The following is a 24,188-nucleotide window of genomic DNA, read 5'->3' as shown; positions in this document are numbered from 1 at the left end:
TCTGGTCAGGAAATAAAAATACTAAAAAATCTCACACTACAAACACCTCTCTTGGAAGATGGACACCGTCTCCCACATCTGCACCACATGCAGACATACAGGTACCCAATGAAACAAAGATCTGGCCACCACCTCCCACAAAATGACCAAAGTAGAAAAAAAACAACTTAAAGATTAGTTTACATTTATATTAAACATCAAAATAAAATACTTCAATTCATAACAAACCCTCCCCCAAAACCAAGAACTCCCTTCCCACAGAATACCCCTTGCAAAAAAAAAAGGTAATTGTGCAGTTTCCCCATTAAGAAACAACTAAACTACCTCCACAATCAAAGAGAAAGAAATGCTCCAACTTCAGTTTTACATTGTATAAAATAAAAACCATACCACCAACAACATACTTTACCTCCAGTACAATATTCACAATTCAACAAGCTATAAATGCCAGACATACTATTTATGTCCCTAACCCTTTAACTCCTCATTCTTCTCCCGTCTGAAAGGAAAAAACATCATGTAATTATTCCAAATGTCAACTTGCCATCAAAAATTACTTTAGATATACAACAATAATCAATTACACACCCCAAACATACATCTCAATTTCTCCAACTCAAATCTTCCCAGAACACTGACCCTGATCTAAAAATACTACCTTCTTGTCAACCCCCTAAAATGTGTATTCTCTTACCTGCCATCCTTGTGAAAGCACTCATCCAGGATTGTATTGTCTTATTTCTTTACAAAAAGCAAGGAAAATTAACAAATTCAGGTCCCGAGAGGTTTAAATCCTCATCTACCAGCCTTTGGAAAGCCATTTACAAAGGTCATCTTATTGAAGATAACCCATGGGTGAAAACATTTCAATTTAAAGATGCAAAAAAAATCCAGATTTCAGTAGACATGTTTCTTCAGAGTCTTTCAAAGAAAGTCTAGTTTCAACTGAATATGCTACTTTTCCACCCAACACATACCGAAAACTTTCCCAAACTCACATTAAATATTCTAAACACCTTCAAATTGTTTTTCAAATTACAACCCAAAGCCAACAAACATCAAAACCACCCACCTTCAGGACATCACAGCTGCAAGCCAAGAGCTCCTACCCTTACAGGAGCCGGAAACAGAATGACTACCAGCCCCCAGACTGTCTCTTTAAAACCCTCATGATTAACTCAGAGGTGTGGCCAATTCACCAAGAACCTATCCCAACATCTCCTTGAAATGGTCAATTTGCAAAGCCCTATTGTTTATAATGCAACACACACCTGTTTCCAATGACTAAACAAGTATTAGCCAGCCCATCTACAGATCCAGCCATTCAGAATGCACGGGTGATAATGCTGGGGGTTACTTAGAGGATCAGGATCTGCTGGGTACCACAAGTTTTTACAAATACTCAGTTGTGGGACTACACTACTTTGTGGAACATTTGGACAGTCTTTAGAAGAAAGTTCAGTTTCAACTGAATATGCCACCTTTCCACCAGACACATACCAAAAACCTTCTCAAACTCACAGTGCACAAATATTCTAAACACCTTCAACCTTCTTCAAATTACTACCCAAACACATCAAAACCACTCACCTTTCTCCGCAGTCTTCGGGCCACCACAGCTGCAAGCCAAGAGCTCCTACCCTTGCAGGAGCCAGAAACAGAATGACTACTGATCCCAATGCTGTGTCTTTAAAACCCTCATGATTAACTCAGAGGTGTGGCTAATTCAGCAAGAACCTATCCCAACATCTCCTCGAAATGGTCAATTAGCAAAACCATATTGTTTATAATGTGACACACCAGTTTCCAATGACTAAGTATTAGCCAGCCCATCTACAGATCCAGCCATTCAGAATGCATGGGTGACAATGCAAGGGTACTTAAGAGGTTCAGGATCTGCTGGGTACCAAAACTTTTTACAAATACTTAGTTGTGGGACTACACTACTTTGTGGAACATTTGGACAGTCACCAGAAAATGCCTAATTTTGAATCCCATTCAAAGGGGATGTTCAATCTTTTTTCAGTAATAGAAATCGAATTGTATACTGTGTATGACAGTGTGTTAAATATTAAAGTACTTAAAAAGTAGGTAGATTTAATAAAAACAAGATTGCTCAGTTGGAAATATAAAAATGTTTAATAATATACTGTAAATTAAAAACAGAAGCATAATGTAATATATAAATAATGTACACACAGTAGATGGTAGTTGAAGCTAAATAATAAAATGTACACAACAGTATTCCACCTTCTTCTTACATATTTTTATGCATCAAAATCTTTAACTTGGTGACTTACAATGGATTATGGAAAAGTTTAAACATGTTGCTTCTACCATTATAAAGTTTATATACTGTACTTCATAAAAAGTCATAATGTTTTATCCTTTTCTAAGAATGTATAGTAAAAACACCACTTCCTGTTATTATAAAAAAGTGGTACTGAATTAATACCACTTGATAATAATTTTAATATGGAACTGTGATGTTTTGGAAACAATTTGACATTTAATTATTAAAACTTTTAGTGTCCCCATTGAGGTAATGGAAAATAGATAAGATCACTGCATTGGCCATATATGATTTTTTGATATTAGGAATTTTTCTTTTCATAGACCCCAACTTGCTCTCCACGAGACACACAGACAGGGAGAGAAGCTGGGGGTCAGAGCACAGGGTCAGCCTTTTTTACAGTGTCCCCAGAGCAGTTGGGGGTTCACTTAGGAGCCCAATGGCATAGGACTCCTCTGCCAGCCACAGAGCCACTACACTGCCCCAAGGAAAAGGGGATTTCTTGGCTCATATGGGGATTGAACCCACAACCTTGGTGTTATCAGCACCACATGCTTACCAATTGAGCTAACCAGCCCCCAAAAGACTGCTCATGGACCGTAATGTAGCATCCTCTACCCTATTTCATACATTAAGAATTATTACTATCTAAACCTATTTTTAACATGCTTGTGGTTTGAACACGGTGTGTCTTTTTTTGCAGATATATAAAAATATAGTGTACCTGCTATTTACTTTTTAATGAGACTGTTTATTAGAAAACAAACATGTGCCCTAAGCAGGAACTGAACCCAGATCTCCCACAGAGGAACCCACCCCCCATACGCACTACACCAACAGAGCACTTGCAACCATTGCTGAAACAGACAGGTCAAAATGTACCGAAAGGAATCAAGAGTGAATGAGTCAGAAAAAATAAAAAAAATTATAAAGAAAATGGACTGCGGTTATACCATCAGTTACATAAATATATCATATTTTGATCTATTAATATCATTACTAATTTCTTTTACTACATGATTCCATATTATATTCCCTACTAAGCAGATTCTAAAAAGTACACTTTTTTACTGGCATAAAAACAGCAAGGATTCATAGAAAATATATATAATTATATATTAAAATAGTATTTTAAACTACAAATATAGTCAGAAAGAGCACATCACAACTTTTCCAAATTAACTACAGTAAGTGACATAGTTAAAGACTGATGCATGAAATGTTTGTAAAGTGGAAAATTGTTGTGTACTGTTTATTTAAGCTACCACTATCAGCCATGGACATTAAATATAATGTTTATATTCCTATATTAATATCTTTTATGATAATATGATCTTGAAGGACATTATGCTCCTGTTATTTTTATACTCAGCTACCAAAATTTCCCTTTAGCTGTTAAATTCCATATTAATATTTAAACATGCACTTTGAATGCTTATTTCTGTATAAATCTCTTGATCACCAAACAAAGAGAAGCTCAAAAGTGAAAACAGGAAGAATCAATGAATAGCATCCCACTCATAAGATTCAATCAGTTGCACTTTATTTAACCCAAAAAATGATAAATTTAGAATCCATCTTCAAATGAATAGACCTATTATATTGAGTTTGAATATCTTTTGATTTATAATAATGATTGCTTACACTTATATAGCACTTTTCTGGACACTCCACTCAAAGCACTCTACAGGTAATGGGGATCCCCTTCACCACCACCAATGTGCAGCACCCACCTGGATGATGCGCCAGTCCGCTCCCCACACACCAGTTCTCAGTGGAGAGGAGAGCAGAGTGATGAAGCCAATTCATAGATGGGGATTATTAGGAGGCCATGATTGGTAAGGACCAATGGGAAATGTGGCTAGGACACTGGGGTTACACCTCTACTCTTTACAAGAAACACTGTGGGATTTTTAATGACCACAGAGAGTCAGGACCTCAGTTTTGCATCTTATCCGAAGGGCAGCACCTGTTTACAGTATAGTGTCCCCATCACTATACTGGGGCATTAGGACCCACATGGACCACAGGGTGAGCACCCCCTGCTGGCCCCACTAACACCTCTTTCAGCAGCAACCTTAGTTTTTCCCAGGAGGTCTCCCATCCAGGTACTGACCATGCTCACACTGCTTAGCTTCAGTGGGTTCCCAGTTGCAAGTTGCAGGGTGATGTGGCTGCTGGCTCTAATCTTGCTAATTTAATTTTGTTTTCAGCTATTCACTATAGGTGTCAGCTATGAAGGTTTTACCCCTCACTGGACTTGGTATATTCTGAGGGGGAGGAGCAACCCCAGCTCAGAGGATAAAAGAGCAGACTCTCTGTGCCTCTGTTTTCATTCAAGAGTCCAGGAGCTGAGGAGAGTGGTGAGTACTGTTTCTTTACTGGTTTTGGGACAAATCTTTCATTTGCTGGTTAGTTCCATGTTTTTTCTTACAAACTTTATTTTAGAGAAGGAGTGCTTAGATTAAATTCACTTGGCTGCTCCTACAAAACTTTTGTTGAGAACAGTACTTTTACTTTTAGATTGATATTTAAGAACCCAATCTACTACCTTTTTTGTAATAGCCTACTCATACTTGTTAAAGTTTCTACTGACTTTATAATTTGTGAAAACTTCCAAACAGCTCCATATTAATTAAGAGGACCTATTTCATTATCTTGCCAGCAGCCATATCACCCTGCAGCTCCCAGATGGTAGCCCACTAAAGCTAAGCAGACGTGAGCCTGGTCAATACCTGAATTGGAGACCTGGGAAAAACTAAGGTTGCTGCTGGAATAGCTGTTATTTGGGCTTGCAGGGGGCACTCACCTTTCAGTCTAGGTGGGTCCTAATGCCCCAGTATAGTGAAGGGGACACTACACTGTAAAAAGGCACAGTCCTTCAGATGAAAAGTAAAACTGAGATCCTGTGGTCATAAAAACTCCCAGGGCATTTCTCAAAAGAGTAGGGGTATTACCCTGGTGTCCTGGTCTATTTTCCCATTGGCCCTTACTGATCATGTACTCCTAATAACCCCATATCTGAGCTGGCTTCATCACTCTGTTCTCTTCTACAGTGAGAGCTGGTGTGTGGTGAGAGTTCTGACACATTATGGCTGTGTTTGCATCACGCAGGTAAGGCTGCACATTGGTGGTGATGGAGGGGACTCCCCATTGCCTGTAAAGCACTTTGAGTGGAGTGTCCAGGAAATCACTATATAAGTGTAAGCAATTATTATTATAATGTAATTAACTTTAAAAGGTTATAAGAAAAACAAGATAAGATACTTGAAAAACTGGAATTTAACTAATGAAATGGACTACATTATAATTTTAAAGGTCCTTAAATTCTGTGCTGGACTGAACCAATACACACTTTAATCTCTGGGATTGGAGAAAAAGACCCCTAAGCCCTAATAGTTTGAATAAACTGAGCACTTTAGCTACCGTACCAAAAACAGAAGCATAATAAATCAACAAAACCTTGATAAGTACAATAACTATTAATCTCCTATGGCTCATATGAGCATGGCACAACTAGAGTGAAATTTAAAATCTTTCAGAACATAGCATGTCACAGTTTCCTTCAATTTAATTACATCTAAAAGCAGTTGAACATAAAACTGGATCTGGATCTGACCTTTTCATATAATTTCCTCTCACCCCCTTCAAAATAAGATTCACATACCTATTGTTTGTTAATCTGGAGGACTTTGGAGGCAAGAATGGGAGACATGTCACAACTGCCATGATGGTCTGGAAAACACTACATGGCAAATCCTTGAGCTGAACACCATGGATTCTTTTATAAATGATGAATAAAAGGCTGCTGTGAATCAACTAGAAACCCAACAGTTTGACATGATAATTACTCATGTTAAACCAGACTATTTTTATGTACCCTATGAATGATACATACCATTGCTAAAGTCAATGTGCACATTCTTGTTCCTCTCCAGGACATCATTGTGGTTGTCAATGACCCATCCACCCTGTGCTCATAACAATAAACACTCCTTACAAATGGTCCTTGTGTGACCAGTTTATTTTTCTACACATTACATTTTATTTATGAAAACTAGTTCAGAACCAGTTTTGGAGTGCTCATGTAATTTTCTCCCCAGTTGGTTGTGGGTTTCCTCCAAGTAGTGAGGTTTGCTGCTGCAGTTCAGGAGCATGGAGGTGGGTTAATTGCATTTTGGCATGATGAGACCTGAGGAATGGACTAGCATCCCACCCATCTTCATCACTGCAGTGAGCTGTATGGTTAAACCATTGTAAATGGATTTATACCTCCTAGTTGGCAGTTATCAGTCATTTAAACCAACCTCACTAACCAAACAAGCTAATTACAGTTTAAAACTGTATAAAACTTACATTTTCTAGACCATTAACCTCTTTTGAATTTAACCCATTGTACTGCCAGCATGGCTAGCAGTTGTCTCTACCCCAAACTGCAACCTCTACACAACTCTATACAATTCTGAAAACTCCTTTTTTCATAAATAAACTATTATATTCCTGCTGTTGGTCTACTCTGTAATCTTAAACTGCTGCAGCTATAACAATTTCACACTAATTACATAAATATTTCACAAACAAGGTGTTACAAAATAGCACTTTCCTTTGCAGTGCAGTCTCAATCCATACAGTATGAAATGGCTTGATCTGAAGCAGTACTTGTACTATCTCAATCCCACACTTTTGTACCCCTTTAAAAGACATCAACTGTTACATTAAGAGAGATTTAGTAATGCCAGCAGCCCAATTCACCGCAAATACAGTAAACCTGATATACTACACAACGTACTTAAGTAAACTGCTTTTCAGACATTTTCACATGAAATGGAATGGAAAACTGAAATTATACAGCAATTACTCTTAAATGAAAGTGTATAGTGGGAGGCACCATGGAGAGCACCAGTAAAAAGTCAACACCCCAGCTGAGGAGACAGAAGCACCAGTGTGAGGTTAACTGGGAACAAAAACAATACAAAAAGTGACAAAATAAAGTAAGCAACTGCCATGTTACCTACAAGCTGGGCTTAACCTACCTAATGGGGTCCGGCTTGGGGCAAAAACTGCTAGCAAAGCAGTCACCAGACTGGACATTTGCTATTCAGTGGGGTCCAGTCTGTGCATAACAAGATGCATGAGTTTGCCTGCCCCTATGAAAGGGCATAAAGGGACAGGCAAAACCGAAGATGAAAACCTAAGACAGGTACAATCCTCAGCAGGACTGATGGTGCAAAAACACCATCATCCAGGGGTGGCTCTGCTCCTCTCAGAGGGTGTCCAGTGTGCCTTTATAGGACCTGCCTGGCTGGGGCTCATGAGCTGGAAGCCAGGACAGCTGGGACTACAAAGACAAGGGGTTACCCTTCTACCAGGGCTCCACCTCCACACTGGGCACACCCCTGCATAATGCCACCCCAGCATATAAACACATGGGAATAAATGTGCATATTCATTTCTACACTATTTCACTATGCACAAATCACCCAGTGGCAAATTTAAAAACATTTAAAAACCCCAAACTGCATTTCAGTTCTGTGTTTTACACCGTCAATGTCTAAAATATATACCTTAAAGCTCACCTACTTCTCCACAAATACCACAGGTTTTCATAATACAGGAATGTATACAAATGCTTAGATCACTAAAAAAACTACTTATAAACATCCTCTATGCTGAGGAATGTACCCAAAGAGTACCCAAATAAATGTAAAATAAATGTACCCAAAGAGTGTGACCTAAATAAAACAATGTAGGGAAAAGCAGGTCCAGTGCCAGTATATACTCAATATAACACCTTGTATAACCACAACCACATACAAGAAACAAAAGAAAACCGACTCAGTACATTTAGCCATTTTTAATCATCCCACACCAACAAAAATATAGATTTTCAATACATGAGGACATTTTCTGGCAAAGAATTTACAAAGCAGCATAACTACATATCCCTTCTCACAAAACAGAACAAACAACCCCCATCTTTCTCCTACCTCATTCTGTAGGAAATCCCCTCCCATGACAAAGGGTTTTCTGTGCAGGTACCAAAAAAGAGCGGCACTCAGCTAAACCAATCCCTCTTTTCCAAGTGAGTGGATGGCATTAGTTTTCCTTTTATAAAATTCTACCTTATGTGCTCAATTCAGTTTTACTCTACAGCCAATGCAAGATTTATATACATGTGTGCACCCATGCAAATAAATCATTGCATGACCTTTGAGTCTCTCAAACACTGCTTTTCAAATGGCCTAGAATGTGCAAAACAGCTACAAAGTTACCAACTGCCAACTCTTTCTCCATTCCAGCACTAGAAGTCACTTCGTCTCCTCCCTGCCAGGTGGCTCAGGTGCTGAAGTTACAAGCCATGGTCCTAACAGCCATTACAAGGCAGGTGTGCAGAGATTCACTTAGAGCTTCATGCAGCTCTTGTTGTACCATGAATAGCACCTGAACCTCTTTCCTGCCCACAATTAACCCACCAAAGACCTCCCTCCCTTTCTCTGCCTTTGTTGTTAGGAACTTCTAAAGCAGCTTTGATGCTCCTCTGATGAGTCCATTGGCTTCTGGAATTGGAACAGGCACATGATTCCCCAAGCAGATCTTGGCAGACAGAACCCACTACCCAGTCTGCTGCATCTGGGCTCCAGTCCTGGTGAACGTCCTCCCTTGGCAGCAAAGGCCTGGTCATCCCCCAGACAGCAGAGAACCTCAAGAAAAAATAAGAAACTGGACTGAGTCCTCTGCACTAGTCAGAAATGGTCCAGCCAACATTCCCACTCCCAACACCAGTTTTGACCTGAACCACCATAATGTTCAGTGCTACACCTTTTCAGGACAAGCCAACAGAAAACCACCCTGAAGAGTGCAAAAGCAAAAACCCACAGTGCAGGGCTCCTACCACAGGGGAGAACTTCAGTTCTATTATCTTGTTTAAAACATTATTTCAACATAAGTATACAAGTTACAAATTACAGGTTCATCCTTCTCAAAACAGCCAGCTAACCAACTTATCCCTTCCCTCAACCTCAACAAACCCAAACAAAATAACCCAGAATGTTCTTGCCTGCTTACCCAGGACATAGATCCACTTGCTTCTCTTCCAATGCCTTATAAAGCGTGGACACTGAGAGAAGAAATAGAACTGTTAAAATTACAAAATCAAAGATTCTCAAATATTCAATTCTCCGTGAAATGAACTAAAGATAATGCACGACTTTCAGATTGTCTTACATTGTTGTCCTCTGACAACAGGGTCTTTCAAGTCCATTTTAAGTGTAAAAAATGATAAAAGTCAAGAGTAATATATGGAGTTTTTAAGATGTACTGCACTGTATGCTGCAACTCCCATGCACACACCAAAAGCTGCCTGCCCAATATACTCAACGTACCCAAATAAACCAACATATACCCAAAGTACCCAAATGTACCCGATTAAAACACCATGTACCCAGTGTGCTCATTATGCTCAAAATGCCCCATCTCTCTTCCTGGATGGAAAGGGACTCACCTGACCCACTCACCTGACTAGATCCTTTGATGTTACTGTTGACTTTGTCTTGGAACAAGCACCCCACTCGTCTAGCAGATCTTCATGGAAAGGTCCCGAAGACCAGCACCATCTGTTCTCCACTCCTGGTGATAAAAGATCCTCCCTCTGAAGCAAAGGCCTGGTCAACCCTTCTGGCAGCAGAGAGCCTGAAAAGGAGAGAAATTTAGACCAAGTCCTCTGCACTTGTTAGAAACAGACAAGCCAGCATTTCTGCTTCCAACATGGACACAGTGCAGCATCTGTCCAACACAGACCAACTGTAAAACACCCTGCAGAGAGCAAAGAGAAAACCCCCAGTCCAGGGCTCATGCCACAGGGGGTAAGATCCCTTGCAGTTCCTCCTCTGTGAAGAAATCAGTTCCTGTCCAACACCCATCAAGAGAACCTGGCTGACATGCTGTCTCCTCAAAGACATAACCAAGTCACTGTTGTACTGCAGTGTATCTAAAGTGATTTATTTACATGTGTGCACCCATGAAATAAATCACATACAAAACTAATTCAGTCTTTGAGCTAGAATGGCAGCCAGTCAAGTGCACGTCAGTGTGGGAGTGCTTCACCCAAGCAGGGAACAAAACCCAGAAGATGCCAAAAAGAAAAAAAAACATTTAGCACATTAAAGCATGACCTTATCCATCTGAAGATGTCCAAGAGCTTAACACAGCCTTCTCCAAAAGCACCTTTTCATGATGGGAAAAGAGTGAAACCCACCTCTGGTCCAGGGACCATGTCAAAAGACATTACCTTTGTACCTGCTCCAAGATCCATGGGCATCAAGGAATTTCAAGAAGGACAGCTTGCAGCATCTCTTCACTTTCCACTCTTAAAAGTGGAAGACTTCAATTCTCACAAATGGACATCAACAGGTCACACTGGTATCCTTTTAGCCAGCCAGTGAGCTTCCTCTGAACAGGATTCTCCACGCCTGTCACTCCACACTGTGCTTTCAGATGGCCAGGGACTGGGAAGCGCTGATCATTGCACTAGTCTCATTTACAAACACAATCATCACCACTACTGACCAGCCTCATGAAAAGAGTTTGAGTTGTACCTCCCCTCTACTTACCTTCAAACTCATCTTTACCTTGGCCAAAAAGTTGCACTGATTGGGTTAAGAGCAATAAGGAGATCAGCATTAAAGATGCAGGGTATGGTCCAAGAACTTCAGGCAGTGAGATGATTGGATTATCGACCACCAGTATTCCCACCTCACGCAGAGGTTTGACAGTTTTGGCTGATGAGAACTTTGAGCAGGTGGATCACCTCGCCTTTCTCAGGACAGAACTAGCCTCCTTTACTTAGAGCTGGGCCATCACGCAGAATGGCATCATGGACTCCTGCAGTGGATAGACACTCCTCCAAACTGTCCATCACAGAGCAGCCAAGGTCAGTGATTCAGGCAATAGCTGAAAAATAGGCACAGTCTTCCACTTCCTAATAGTTCCATTGACACAGCAGATTTCCAGGGAACCTCCGGATCCTGTTGCAATATTCCATTATGACAGTTGTCACCAGCTTGCTGGAATTCACATGCAGTGCAAAACAAATAGGATTTAAGTTCAGATTCAAATTCAGTGCATCCATCTCAAAACGTACAGTTCAACTCAACTCCACCCCCAATCCTGACTGATCACTGATCCTAACCTTAACCACTGGCCTCTTACTGGCCCAAACAGAAACAATAACCCAAGTCCTTGCCCTGCTCACCCAGGACATAGATGCTCTTGCTTCTCTTCTTGACAGCAGCTTGGAAGCTTCCTAAGGCAAGACATTAGAATTCTTCAACTTTGCTTCCCCCTCCCCACAAATACTCAGATCTTTAGGTCAATTTACAGAATTTAACTTTCTCCACATTCCTAAAACCAAGGAAATATGTTTCTTAATTCCATTTACAGTATCCTGTACAGTATACCCAGTACCTAGGGTACATACAAGCTCAATTAATGTACACCTAAAAACTACTAGTACTTTACAGTACAGCGAATTGACCTTAGAATTTTGTAAAGTTGTATATCCCATCAAAAAGTGGTGGACATTCACTTAAAAAAAAGTCAACACACCTAAGGCTGCAGTAAGTTTACGGTCAGTTTTACATAAAGAACATTTCAAGTCCCCCCCCCCAAATTTGGGTTCCATAGCAGTACAAGACCAAAAACACCAACCGTCTTTATTATTTAACAGCTGCAGCCTTGACTGGAACGCCATGAGGGGAAAGGTTTTAGAGCTTCAACATTTTAAACAATTGAAATACAAAAGCACAAATAGCACTAAAACCCTATTGCTGGGCCACTGTATATAGATTTAAGCCTTCCAGCCACATGTTTTCTACCTTCAGAGAGATAACAGCTTGTACATATACAAACTTTTGGTAAAACTAAGCTTCATTCACTACTCAGCTCCTTCAAATGTGTTCTAAAAATTGAACCAAATAGAAATGGTTTACTACCATAGTATCCTATACAGTCACAACTCAATACACAGGAGCCAAGGACAAACTATGCAGTACTAAACAAAGCACAATTACACATCCAGAACAAGGGAGTCCTCCAGAAAAAGTACATTTTCATACTGCTCTCTCCCTTCTCACAAGGCACAGTACACAACCAATTCCAGTCCGCATTGCTTTTAGTGCATGAAATTAGACAAATACTGTCTCACTGGGTTAAATCAGGAAGTCTGCCTTACACTAGACAGGAGCATAGTTTCCCCCGTTTTACAATTTACTTAATTCACTTCTAAATTTCAGTCAATGTAAGATTTAGTTACATGTGTGCACCCATGAAATAAATCTTACATACTGCTGATTCTTTTCCAGTGGTACCATAATACAATTTAGCCAATTGTTTCCCCGTGCTTACACAACACTTCCAATATTTGGCACTTATTTCCTGATTAACCTGTGCTTCTGCTAGGGGAATACTGCCATTAAGGCTAGAAAACCTACAAAGAACTCCAGCAGCTGCAGGCTAAATGAAGGCTTTAAAATCAGGGTCCCCTCCTACCTGGAACAGTCAGCTTTGGCTCAACCAGCCAGGTGGCTCAGGTGCTCCTGGAAACAGTCATCACAAAGCTGCTGTAAAGACCATCAGTCAGAACAGGAAGCTGTTCCTACCTTTAAAAGATGCTTAAGTGATGTCAAGCCCAAAGCTGCCCCACACATGATCTCCCGTGGTCCCTTTTCCTGGTTGGCAGAGAACTCACTCAGCAACTGACTGGGTGCCCTGGCTGTTGTATTGGTTTAGAAACACTTAACTCCTCAAGCAGATCTTCACAGAAGAGAAAGCACCCAGTCTACAGTGTGCCACATCTGCATGTTATTCCTGGCAAATAAAGGTCATCCCTCTGGGAGCAAAGGCCTGGTCAACCCTTCCAACAGCAGAGAACCTGAAGTGGAGAAAGATTTAGATTTGAGCCTCTGCACTTAGAAACAGTAAAAAAGTATTTACTTCCAGCTCCAGTTTTGTACTAAACTGCACAAATGTTCACAGTGCAGCACCTATCCAGGACAAACCAACAGGAAAAAACCCTGCAGATAGCAAAGAGGAAACCCCCCACTCCATGCTTGTTGCCACAGGGGAGGGATCCAGTGCAGTTCCTCCTGTGAGAAGCAGTTTCTGTGCCAACACCCATCAAGAGAACCTGGCTGTCATGCTGTCTCCACAGAGCCTTAACCAACAAGGAGTCTGCAGTGTGCCAATTCACTGTTGTACTGCAGTGTATCCAAAGTGATTTACTTACACGTGTGCACCCATGAAATAAATCAGATACAAAGCAGTAATTCACTTTTTGAGAGCCAGAATGACAGCCAGTCAAGTGCATGTCAGTGTAGAGGTGCAGCACCCAGAAGAAAGTCAGGAGAAAGAAAAAACACAAAAAGGCCTACACCTCATATTTAACACTCAAACATGATAGAAAATCACCAAAAGCTTCCAAAATCTAACACTGGGCCTATTCTAATGGGTAAAATTAGAATAATTTATTAAAAGCCACGTATATGGAAAATTAACCTACTCCAAGTGAAAAACATGATACAGGAGTGAAATTCACCTCTTCTCCAGGGACAGTGTCCTTCTAGACACTACCTTTGCAACTGTTCCAAGAACCATGTGCATCCAGGAACTTTAAAGAACTGCTTGCAGCACCTCTTCACTTTCAGCTGTTGAAACCACAAGACTTCAATACTTACAGGTGGTCATCAACAGGTCACACAGTGGGTATCCTTTTAGCCACCCAGTGAGCTTCCTCTGAACAATTCTCCAAGCCTGTCACTCCACACTGTGCTTTTAGATGGCCAGGGACTGGGAGCTCTGTTCATTGCACTGTAGTTTAACTCACAACAATCAACACCACTGCTGACCAGTCTTATAAAAAGAAGCAGCTCTGTGCACAGAAGCCCAAGGTTTCCACAAACTGTTCTGACAAGATCTCAACTGGCAACTCCACCAGCATCCTCTCTCCAGTGACTGTGCTCATTGTCATGATCTTCTTCTCAGAACAGCACCTGAAGGAGACAAGGGAAGCAAAACAGTGATGACCACCCCACTCCCACAGAGAGGGGACCAGCACAAGTGCTGTATAGACTGATCCCAGCCTTCAAAGCCTCACACTAACCCTGACCTGCATCTCCCCTCTACTTACCTTCAGCTCACCTTGTTCACCTTGAACACAAGCAGCAGCACAGCTTTCTACAGTCCAGCAGAGACAGAAGCACCAGCATGTTGGACAGAGTAGGAGAGGGAGTAGGTTCTTCCTTGTTATCCTAGTGAAACTGCTCAGTCAGGATATAAATCCTCTTTCTTGTTGCTGGTTTGAGACCTAGAGAAAAAAATTTCACTATTTAGTAACAAGAGTTTCATACATTAAAGTCAGAACCCAGCTGTCACAGCTGTGATCATCTGTTTCACAACTCTTCAGAATCCTACAAGTAGAGGAAGAGACTCATTTCTATAAATGTTAGAAAATTTAAAATTGTCTCAACCAAAAGCAAATAGGAATTTCACAATAACCTTAACTTCACCCTATGCTTTCGCAAACTTAAATTTCTTAAAGTTATTTTTAAAAAAAATACATAGCAAAACCACTCACCTTGCACAGTAACACCAAAAACTAACAACCACCAGCCCAACACCACAAAGCCTCAAGAGCTCTTTCTCTTGCTATAGACAGAAACAAACAGAGCCCAGCTTCACAGGCTGCCTTGATATAAGCCTCACGATGACCTCAGGGGAATAGCTGATTCACCAAGAGCCAATCCTAACATCTCCTCAAAGTGCAAACACCAAATCCCCACTGCTTCTAATACAACACACACCTGCTTCCTATGACCAAACAAGTATTAGCCAGCTAACCTATTGATCTCTCCATCCCAAAGCCAACTTAATTTCCAAATTACTTACAAGAACACTCATTAAATAGCAATATGCTCCAATTACTCAATTAGTTGCAGTTTCTTAGTGATTAAACCATCTTTTTATCACTTCAACTTAACCCATAAATGGTGAAAAGTGACTTTAAAGTCAAACTTCAAATTATTCGAGATCTTTAAAGTGTCCTTTACATAACTCCAAATGTTCAAAGTGTATGTATCCATACTGTATATCACATACAGATGCAGCCATTCAAAACGAGCGAGGTACGCTGTGGTAAAACGCGGTGGGCGTGTTGCATCACAACACGTCATAACGTGTCATATCACATCATACCACAGCTATGATAATAGTATCCGGAATCACAGCCAGGTGGAGCTAATAAAGCTTAACCTCTCCTGTACAGCGTTTGAGCTGTCACCAGAAAACACCTGGTTTCGAATCCCGATCACTGCTGAGGGACAATCTTTATCTAATTAAGAATTTAAGTTGTATACTCTTTAGAATTTTAATTTTAAACTGTGTATTACAGCATGTTAATCATTAAACATTAAAAAGTTGGTATATTTTATAAAAGCAAGACTGCTGTGTACAAAAGTACACAACCTTCCACCTTCGTCATAAATATTTTAATTATGCATAAATATTTTATGTATCAAAGTCTTTAACTTCTTAATTTACATGGGTTCTGGATTTAATGTACTTGTTGTAACATTATTAATGAGCACTCGCAGGTTCACATGGGTATGCACCCTCACCACTGCCACCTCAGGCTGGCCCCTCACCACTTGGGACTCAAACCCAGGCCTCCAGCATCACTCCACAGGGAACCACCCAGCTGAGCTAAAGGGAGATCTTCTCTCAACCCAGTGGCTGTGGACTCTACTATCCACAGGGAAGGGCGGTGACGTCACCGTGCTGGTAAGCCAGCTCGCACAACCTGTAATGTCAGCCGTATGCAGTACATTAAGCTTATATTCTGTACTTCATAAAAAAGTTATCACATTTTATTTTCCAAGAATACATACAGTACAGTAGTAAGAACACAATTTGCTGTTAATGTAAAAAGATTAATGTTGTAGTGAGTTAAATTCACTTGATAGCTATATTAATATGGAATCGTGTAACTAAGCAGCTAAAGTATCACAAGTGAATGTTTTGGAAACATTTTGACGTGTTTCTTTAAATAAAAATCTTCTATTGTTTTTGTGTACGCATTACTGAAGCTAAAAGTTTAGCCTTTGTCACTAATTTAACCACTAAATAAAGACATAAATATAGAAATCCCTACATTACAAACTGTATATGGCTGGTATTGGTATTTTAAAGAAAAAATACACAACAGTATTCCACTTTCTCCCTAAACATTTTAAGCATCAAAGTCTTACATGTGGTTGTTTTAGAAACCTTTTTATGTGATCCTTCTGACCATATTAAGTTTATATACTTTGTGAAAAGTGATAATGTTTTAACCTTTTCTGTGAATTTGCTCATTATCAGCATAAAATAAAGCATACTTTTATAATTTGATTAACAAGGAATATAAATAAAAAGGAATATAATATAGCAGGGACCTCAGCCTCTAATAATAGGCAGTGAAAACATTTGTCTACCTGTCCATGGGGGGAAGGGGGACTGTCTTTCATTCGAAGGTTCGCCTATTGTACTCTGAGAATGTAGGAGGGAGGAAAAGTGCCCTCGGTCTTTTCACTGACAAAGTTGTAACAAAAACTACAGTATGCTTAAGAGCTGTTAAACCGGTTCTATTTAATGTTTTTAATTTATTTTTTTGGCACAGCCACCCAGCCCGAACCACACAGACACCATCTAGCCTCACAATCTAATCTTTCCACCTTTGATCCCATGAGGAAGTACAATACGCTCCTGCTTTGTTTAACAATGGTATGAAAAATAAATCTAAATGGTGAGAAAGCTATGCTTAAAGTTAATTAAGGGACTTAGAAGACAAAGATAACAATTTACATTACATTGTCAGATTGTGAATCAATAAAGGCATTTAATTAAACACGTTTGCAATTTTAATCAAAATGGGTGTAATGGGGTTAGACCATTAGATATGCAATACACTTTCTCGTGATCATCTAAGAATCTTTGTGTAAGCTGTAAGTTTTTTTTAACTTTTATACATTTCAAACACTTTAATTTTGTAAACACAACACACATTCCGTACAGCTACAGTACAATCACATTCTCCTGCCTTCCCGTGGTGTAAAACGAATTAGCAGGTGATTGAGATAATGCATCGCCAACTGAGTGGAATGTTCTTTTTTACAAGTGTAAAAAGAGGTGATACGTGTCTCATCTATAACTCTTCAGTTTACAGAGAAATTCCGCCAGACCCTCAAAACATTGTCCAATAAAACTCTTCTTGTGCCTAATTTTTAGTTTAGCAGTTTAGTTTTTAGTTTTGCACGATAAGCACATTGTTTAATAGGGATGACATTATCCACTTCTATTATCACTGTAGCCACTACTTCATGGTGGGTGGCTGCGTCAGCCTGCGTAGTCTGCAAAGGAACAAGTAATAGGTTTATTCCATGCTGAAAAGAGAAGAGACAAAATGCAACGTTTCGGCTGTGAAGCCTTCTTCAGGTGTGAGGGTCTTCAGTTCAAAATGAAACGCTTGGAGTTTGTCGGGCGCTCTGAACGAGTTAAACTTTGATGCTGGAAAAATGTATTTCCCAGAAGCTATACTGACTCTCTCTCATGCAGTGCATTCACTGGTCAGGTGACTGAGGGCTTGCCAGCGCAGTGGCATCACTGCCTTTCATAAGGATAGGTGAAACCTGGTCTCTTAGCAATGAGGGCAGGTCTCACTGTAGCTTAACTGGCTGTTTCCCTATTAAGTGACGCTGGGGGCCTGAGTTCAATTCCTCAGTTGGTAGGGCATGAGCCTGCAAACACTACATTGTTAATACTATCTTCCGTGTTGCATTAACTAACTCTTCAGTTTATTCTGCCAGATAGTATATGAATATAATTATATCGTTATTTATTTCTTTAGATAGTCCTTATATTATAAACACCTTTAGGTTCAGCAAATTAGTTTTTTAGTTTTTAAAAAAGAAATAAAAAATGAGATATAATGCTGTGTTCCTGCTTAACTTAGACATTACATGATTTTAAAAGCTATAAAAACAGGTTTCGATAGTTAATAACCACTTTTAATGTGTGAAAAATGGGTGATCTTTCTTCCTCCTGATCAGCTTAGAATCTTTGTGTACGCTTTAAGTTTTTTTCTTCTTAATTAAACATTAAAAATGCATGTAGAAGAGATCAGCAGCTCTTTTTTTCTCAATTGATTTTTTTCCCTGTATTTATCATATTGGCTAGCTAATGTCCTCTTTGCTAGCTAATGGTACTTGTGACTGTGTTTCTGCATTGTGTAGCAACGAGGGACTATATTCTCAGGTGAAGGAACGTAAACATCTTAATTTTCGTGTTTAATAATTTTTTTAAATTAAACTTCATTCTATACAGCACTTGCATATTTGGGGACCGTTTTATAAAAGCGATAAGACACTCAAGGCCTGTGCTATATCGTGGATATAGTCACAGTTAAAAGGTTGCAGGCCCTCCGCATCGCGGAGTATGAAAGGTATGAGTTTCTGTTACTGTAATAACGAGCGCAAGTATTCATGGCAAGTGGTAATCACTTAACTTTGAATGTTTTGTGATATTTAGAAAGACCAACAAATTCAATATAGTGTCGATAATATTTATTATCAGTAATAACGACAGTAGTAGCAGCTTCAAATTATTCGTTATTAATAAATGACTTAGCTTCGAACAGTGGTGATATTTAACAGTATAAAAAATGTCAATATACAGTAGTGTCCATAACATTTGCTATTTTAGTTTTTCAAAGAAATGTTTATTTGTTAAATGAAAGCTCATGACAATAGCTGGGTTAGAACACTGGACCTGAGACTTATAAATCAGTCACTTAAGCCATCACACCACAGACACAGTCACACAGAAAGCACTGAAACTGACGTACACATATCCATAGAAAGTCTTATACTACTGTTTGAGCTACAGTATATGAATCTAATTATATCATTATTAATTTCTTTAGATACGCGATTCCATATTATATTCCCTATTAATCAAATTCTAAAAGTATGCTTTTGTTTACTCCGATAACGAGCGTATTAACAGTAAAGGTTAAAACATTATCACTTTTCACAAAGTATATAAACTTAATTTGGTCAGAAGGAGCACGTAAAAATGTTTCCAAAATAACCACATGTAAGACTTTGATGCTTAAAATGTTTAGGAAGAAAGTGGAATACTGGTGTGTATTTTTTCTTTAAACGACCAATACCAGCCATCTACAGTTTACATAATATGTTTATGTTCCTAAACTAATATTAATTATGATCATCAGACACATTATGCTCCTCTTCTTTATATGCTCAGCTACTAAAATTTCCCTTAAGTTATAAAATTCAATATAAATATACAATACACCGCAGTGGCTTGTGGGTAGTTGCGTGAGGTACGGTTTGTACTGTGCATTTTGAATGGCTGCATCTATATAAAGTCAACACCATAAAAAAACATTTCACTGATTACATGTTGTTTAACCAATTATAACAACAACCTTGACAGTAGCTCGGTTTTATTTGGTCAAAATAATCACAAATCACAAGAAAAAAATAAATTACACTCCTGAAAAAAATAAAAAGTTAACGTTACGTATTCCAAGGGAAAAAGGTATGGAAAAGACCCTGTGCGGAGAGTGAGAGAGAAGGCGAACGTAATCCAAGTCGTGAGGCTGGAGCAAGGTCGGAGATAAGAAGCGACAGGACAGAAACCCAGGGGGTCACAAGAACAAACGATATTTCAGGTAAAATCGCTATCTAGATACGCAGCTCAGGCTGAAGAAACCTTAATAGTGCTAGATTAAAACCCCAGAGCAGATCAGACTTCCATGGGATCTGGACTGGTAGAGTAAATCCCGGACTGGATCACACTTCCATCAGATCTAGACTGGTAGAGTAAAACCAGGACCGGATCAGACATCCATGGGATCTAGACTGGTAGAGTGAAACCGGGACCAGATCAGACTTCTATGGAATCCGGACTGGTAGAGTAAACCCTGGAGCAGAAAAGCCTCTCATGGGATTCGGAATGGTAGAATGAAACCCGGAGAGGCTCAGACTTCCATGTGATCCGGAATAGTAGAGTAAAACCTGGATCAGATCAATCTTCCATGGGATCTAGACTGGCAGAGTAAAACCCGGAGTGGATCAGACTTCGAAGGGATCCAAACTGGTAGAGTAAATCCTGAAGCGGATAAGATTTCAATGAGATACGGATTAATAGAGAGAAACCCAGACCAGTTCAGACTCCCACCAGACCGCACTGGTAGAGTGAAACCTGGAGTGCCTCAGACGTCCAAGGGATCCGGAATGGTAAAGTGAGTCCCGGAGCGGATCAGACTTCCATGGGATCTGGACTGGAAGGGTAAAATCTGGAGCAAATCAGATATCCATGGGATCTGAAATGGTAGAGTAAGAGCAGGAGCGGATCAGACTTCCAAGGTATATGGACTGGTAGAATAAATCCCGGAACGGATCAGACTCACATAGGAGTCAGACTGGTAGAGCGAAACCCAGACCAGATAAGACTTCCATGGGATCTTGACTGGTAAAGTAAAACCCAGAGTGGATCACACTTCCATTGGATTCGGATTGGTAGAATAAATCCAGAAACGGATCAGACTTACATGGTACTGTATTTTGCTCTCAAGAGGCAACAGTTCTGTAGGGTTTGGGCATTTACTGGGACAATTATTAATTGTAGCAGTAAGTCACAAAATGATTCTTTTAATGGCTTTAGAATCCAACCTTGCGGTATAACTCAAACAACGCACACACAGGTACTAATACACAAGAATACATTTATTAATACATAAAATATGCATATAAACCTAACAGATCGTATCGAGAGGGTTATCAGAATACGAAAGGTATATATTCAATCAGTCACGAAGAGTTACACATATCAAGAGGACATACATTCGGTATATCATTCATTTAGACCGTTTCATAAATGCACTTGGTTATAACTTCGATATTAGATGATCAAAACAAGTACATAACTCTTAGGGATTAAATTGATATAAACTAGTTGGGATAACAATTGAATTCTCAAGCTGTAATGCAGTGAAGTTGAATACTCATCCAATCTCTGGGGATTCAGATCTCCTGCAGGCACAAAGAAACAGCTGCAGGCTTGTTGCTGTCCAATCCCCGCTCCCTGGCTCCGTGCCAGGCTGTGCTGTTCGGCTTGCGACGGTGCGCTGCTGATGCTCTCTGAAGACCGGCTAGTTAGTTTTGGCTGAAACTAGCAAGAGTTTGTGCACAGGAGAAAAGATGACTGTGTTCCTGATGAAGCGCTAGTTCTGAATAGTGATTCAGCTGTCCACAGTTCCGACCTGTTCACAAGGCTTGCTGCTGATGTTAACCTCGGGTGGATCCTCTGGTTACTCTCTGGCAACCTCCGCTCTCGACTCTTAGAACAAAGCAAGGTTCTGGCACTCGGACACACTGGCCGTTCCGTGGTTGTCCGGGCTGAGTCTCAGGATGGTCAGGAGGCACGCTGCGAGAATGTCCTGCCCTTGGGAGCCTTTCTGCTCCTGGGCCGTCCTGCCCTGGAATTGACTTGCACCCCTGGAATTCTCCTTCTGGAAAAAGTCCTTCGGAGCTCTGTGTTGCCTGTTTTTACCTTGAGGAACTTCAGCTCGTTCATTGGCTGAAAGTTTCCTGGGCATCAGAGACCCACGTGGGTTACTCGGCCCTACCAGTCCCTGATTGGTTGATCAAGGTGAGATATGAGTCACTTACTCCTGACACTTAGGAATGCAGTCCAGATGTCCATCTGGCACTCCCTAGACAGATAAGCGCCAATTGATCATGATAGCCAGGCTTAGTTTAGTGCATCCCCATTTGGGAGCTGTCACTTATCAAAAGAACCCTTAAATCAGCCTGCATGAATAGCATCTCTGTGGCTGCACCACAGAGATGAAGAGAGAGATGGGGCCTCATTTGGGGAAGCACAGCAACACTTAATTCTGTCTTATTAACAAGCATTGCCACTACAGTACCCGGACTGATAGAGTGAAACCCAGAGCTGATCAGATTCCCATGAGTTTCGGACTGGTAGAGTAAGAATCGGAGCGGAACTGACTTCCTTGGGATCTGGACTGATAAAGTAAAACCTGGAGCAGATCAGACTCCCATGGTATCCGGACTGGTAGAGTAATACCCAGAGTGGATCAGACTCCCATGAAACCCAGACTGGAAGATTAAGACCAGGAGTGGCTCAGACTTCCGAAGGATCCGGAATTGTAGAGTGAGTCCCAGAACAGATCAGAATTCCATGGGATCCGGACTGGTAGAGTGAAACCCACACCGGATCAGACTAACATGGGATCCGGAGTGGTAGAGCGATACCCGGTCCAGATCAAAATCCCATGGGATCTGGATTGATAGAATAAATCCCAGAATGGATCAGACTTCCATGGGATCAGTCTAACATGGGATCAGGACTGGTATAGTAAAACCTAGAGTGGATCAGACTCCCTTTGGATCCAGACTGTTACAATAAGACCCAGACCCGATCAGACTTCCATGGGACTCGGACTGCTAGAGTGATACCCGGACCAGATCAGACTAACATGAGATCCGGACTGTTTGAGCAAAACCTGGAATGGATCAGACTTTAATGGGATCCAGACTGGTGCAGTAAATCCCGGAGAGGATCAGACTGCCTTTGGATCCAGACTATTGGAGCAATACCTTGTCCGGATCAGATGTCCAAGGGATCCGGAATGGTAGAGTGAGCCCCAGAGCAGATCAGACTTCGTTGGGATCCTGACTGGTAGAGAAAAACCTGGAGCGGATCAGACTCCCTTGGGATCCAGACTGGTAGAGAAAAACCTGGAGCGGAGTAGACTTCCATGGGACCTGGACTGGTACAGTGATACCCTGTCCAGATCAGACATCCAAGGGATCCGGAATTGAGTAATTGAGTGAGTCCCGGAGCAGATCAGACTTCCATGGGATCCAGACTGGTAGAGAAAGAGAAGGAGAGGATCAGACTTCCAAGATATACGGACTGATAGAGAAAAAAACCCGGAGCGGATCAGACTTGTTGGGACCTGGACTGGTAGAGTGATACCCGGACCGGATCAGACTAACATGGGATCCGGACTGTTTGAGCGAAACCCTGAGCGGATCAGACTCCCATGGAATCCGGTCTGGTAGAGTAAGAGAAGGAGCGGATCTGACTTCCAAGGTATATGGGCTGGTAGAGAAAAACCCGGAGCGGGTCAGACTTCCATGGGATCAGGAATGATTGTGTGAGTCCCGGAGAGGATCAGACTTCCTTGGGATCTGGACTGGAAGAGTAAAACCAGGACTGGATTAGACGTCCATTGGATCGAGATTAGTAGAATAAATCAAGGAACGGATCAGACTCCCATGGGATCCATACTGGTAGAGTAAAACCCGGAGCGGATCAGAATGCCATGGGATTCAGACTGGTATAGTACGGCCCGGACAGGAGCTGACTCTAAAGGGATCCGGATGTATGAGCAGCTCAGACTTCTGAAGGATCCGGACTGGTAGAGTGAAATTTGGACAGGATCACACTTCCATGGGATCCAAATTGGTAGAATAAATCCAGGAATGGATCAGACTCCCATGAGATACACACATGTAGAGTGAAACCTGGACCCGATCAGAATAACATGAGATCTGGATTAGTAGAGTAAAACCCGGACCAGATCAGACTCCCATGGGATCCAGACGGGTTGAGTGAAACCAGGACCAGATAGGACTCCCATGGGATCCGTACTGGTAGAGTAAAACCCGGAGCGGATCAGAATGCCATGGGATCCAGACTGGTATAGTACGGCCCGGACAGGATCTGACTCTAAAGGGATCCGGATGTA

At 40.9% G+C, this 24,188-nt stretch overlaps 1 long non-coding RNA gene across 1 annotated transcript; it reads right to left on the bottom strand.

The window, feature by feature from the left end:
* Window positions 1–8,592: 8,592 nt before the first annotated feature.
* On the bottom strand, window positions 8,593–10,154 carry LOC138238180 (uncharacterized). The gene is made up of 3 exons (XR_011189325.1): window positions 9,808–10,154; window positions 9,359–9,410; window positions 8,593–8,994 (listed from the first exon to the last, which is right to left on the bottom strand). It is a non-coding gene; the product is annotated as an uncharacterized lncRNA (long non-coding RNA).
* Window positions 10,155–24,188: the final 14,034 nt, after the last annotated feature.

Source organism: Lepisosteus oculatus, chromosome 4 (genome assembly GCF_040954835.1).
Source record: "Lepisosteus oculatus isolate fLepOcu1 chromosome 4, fLepOcu1.hap2, whole genome shotgun sequence".
In the NCBI taxonomy this organism is placed as follows: Eukaryota; Metazoa; Chordata; class Actinopteri; order Semionotiformes; family Lepisosteidae; genus Lepisosteus; species Lepisosteus oculatus.
The sequence above is the reverse complement of the archived record's forward strand: the minus strand, read 5'-3'. Positions and strand labels throughout refer to the sequence as shown.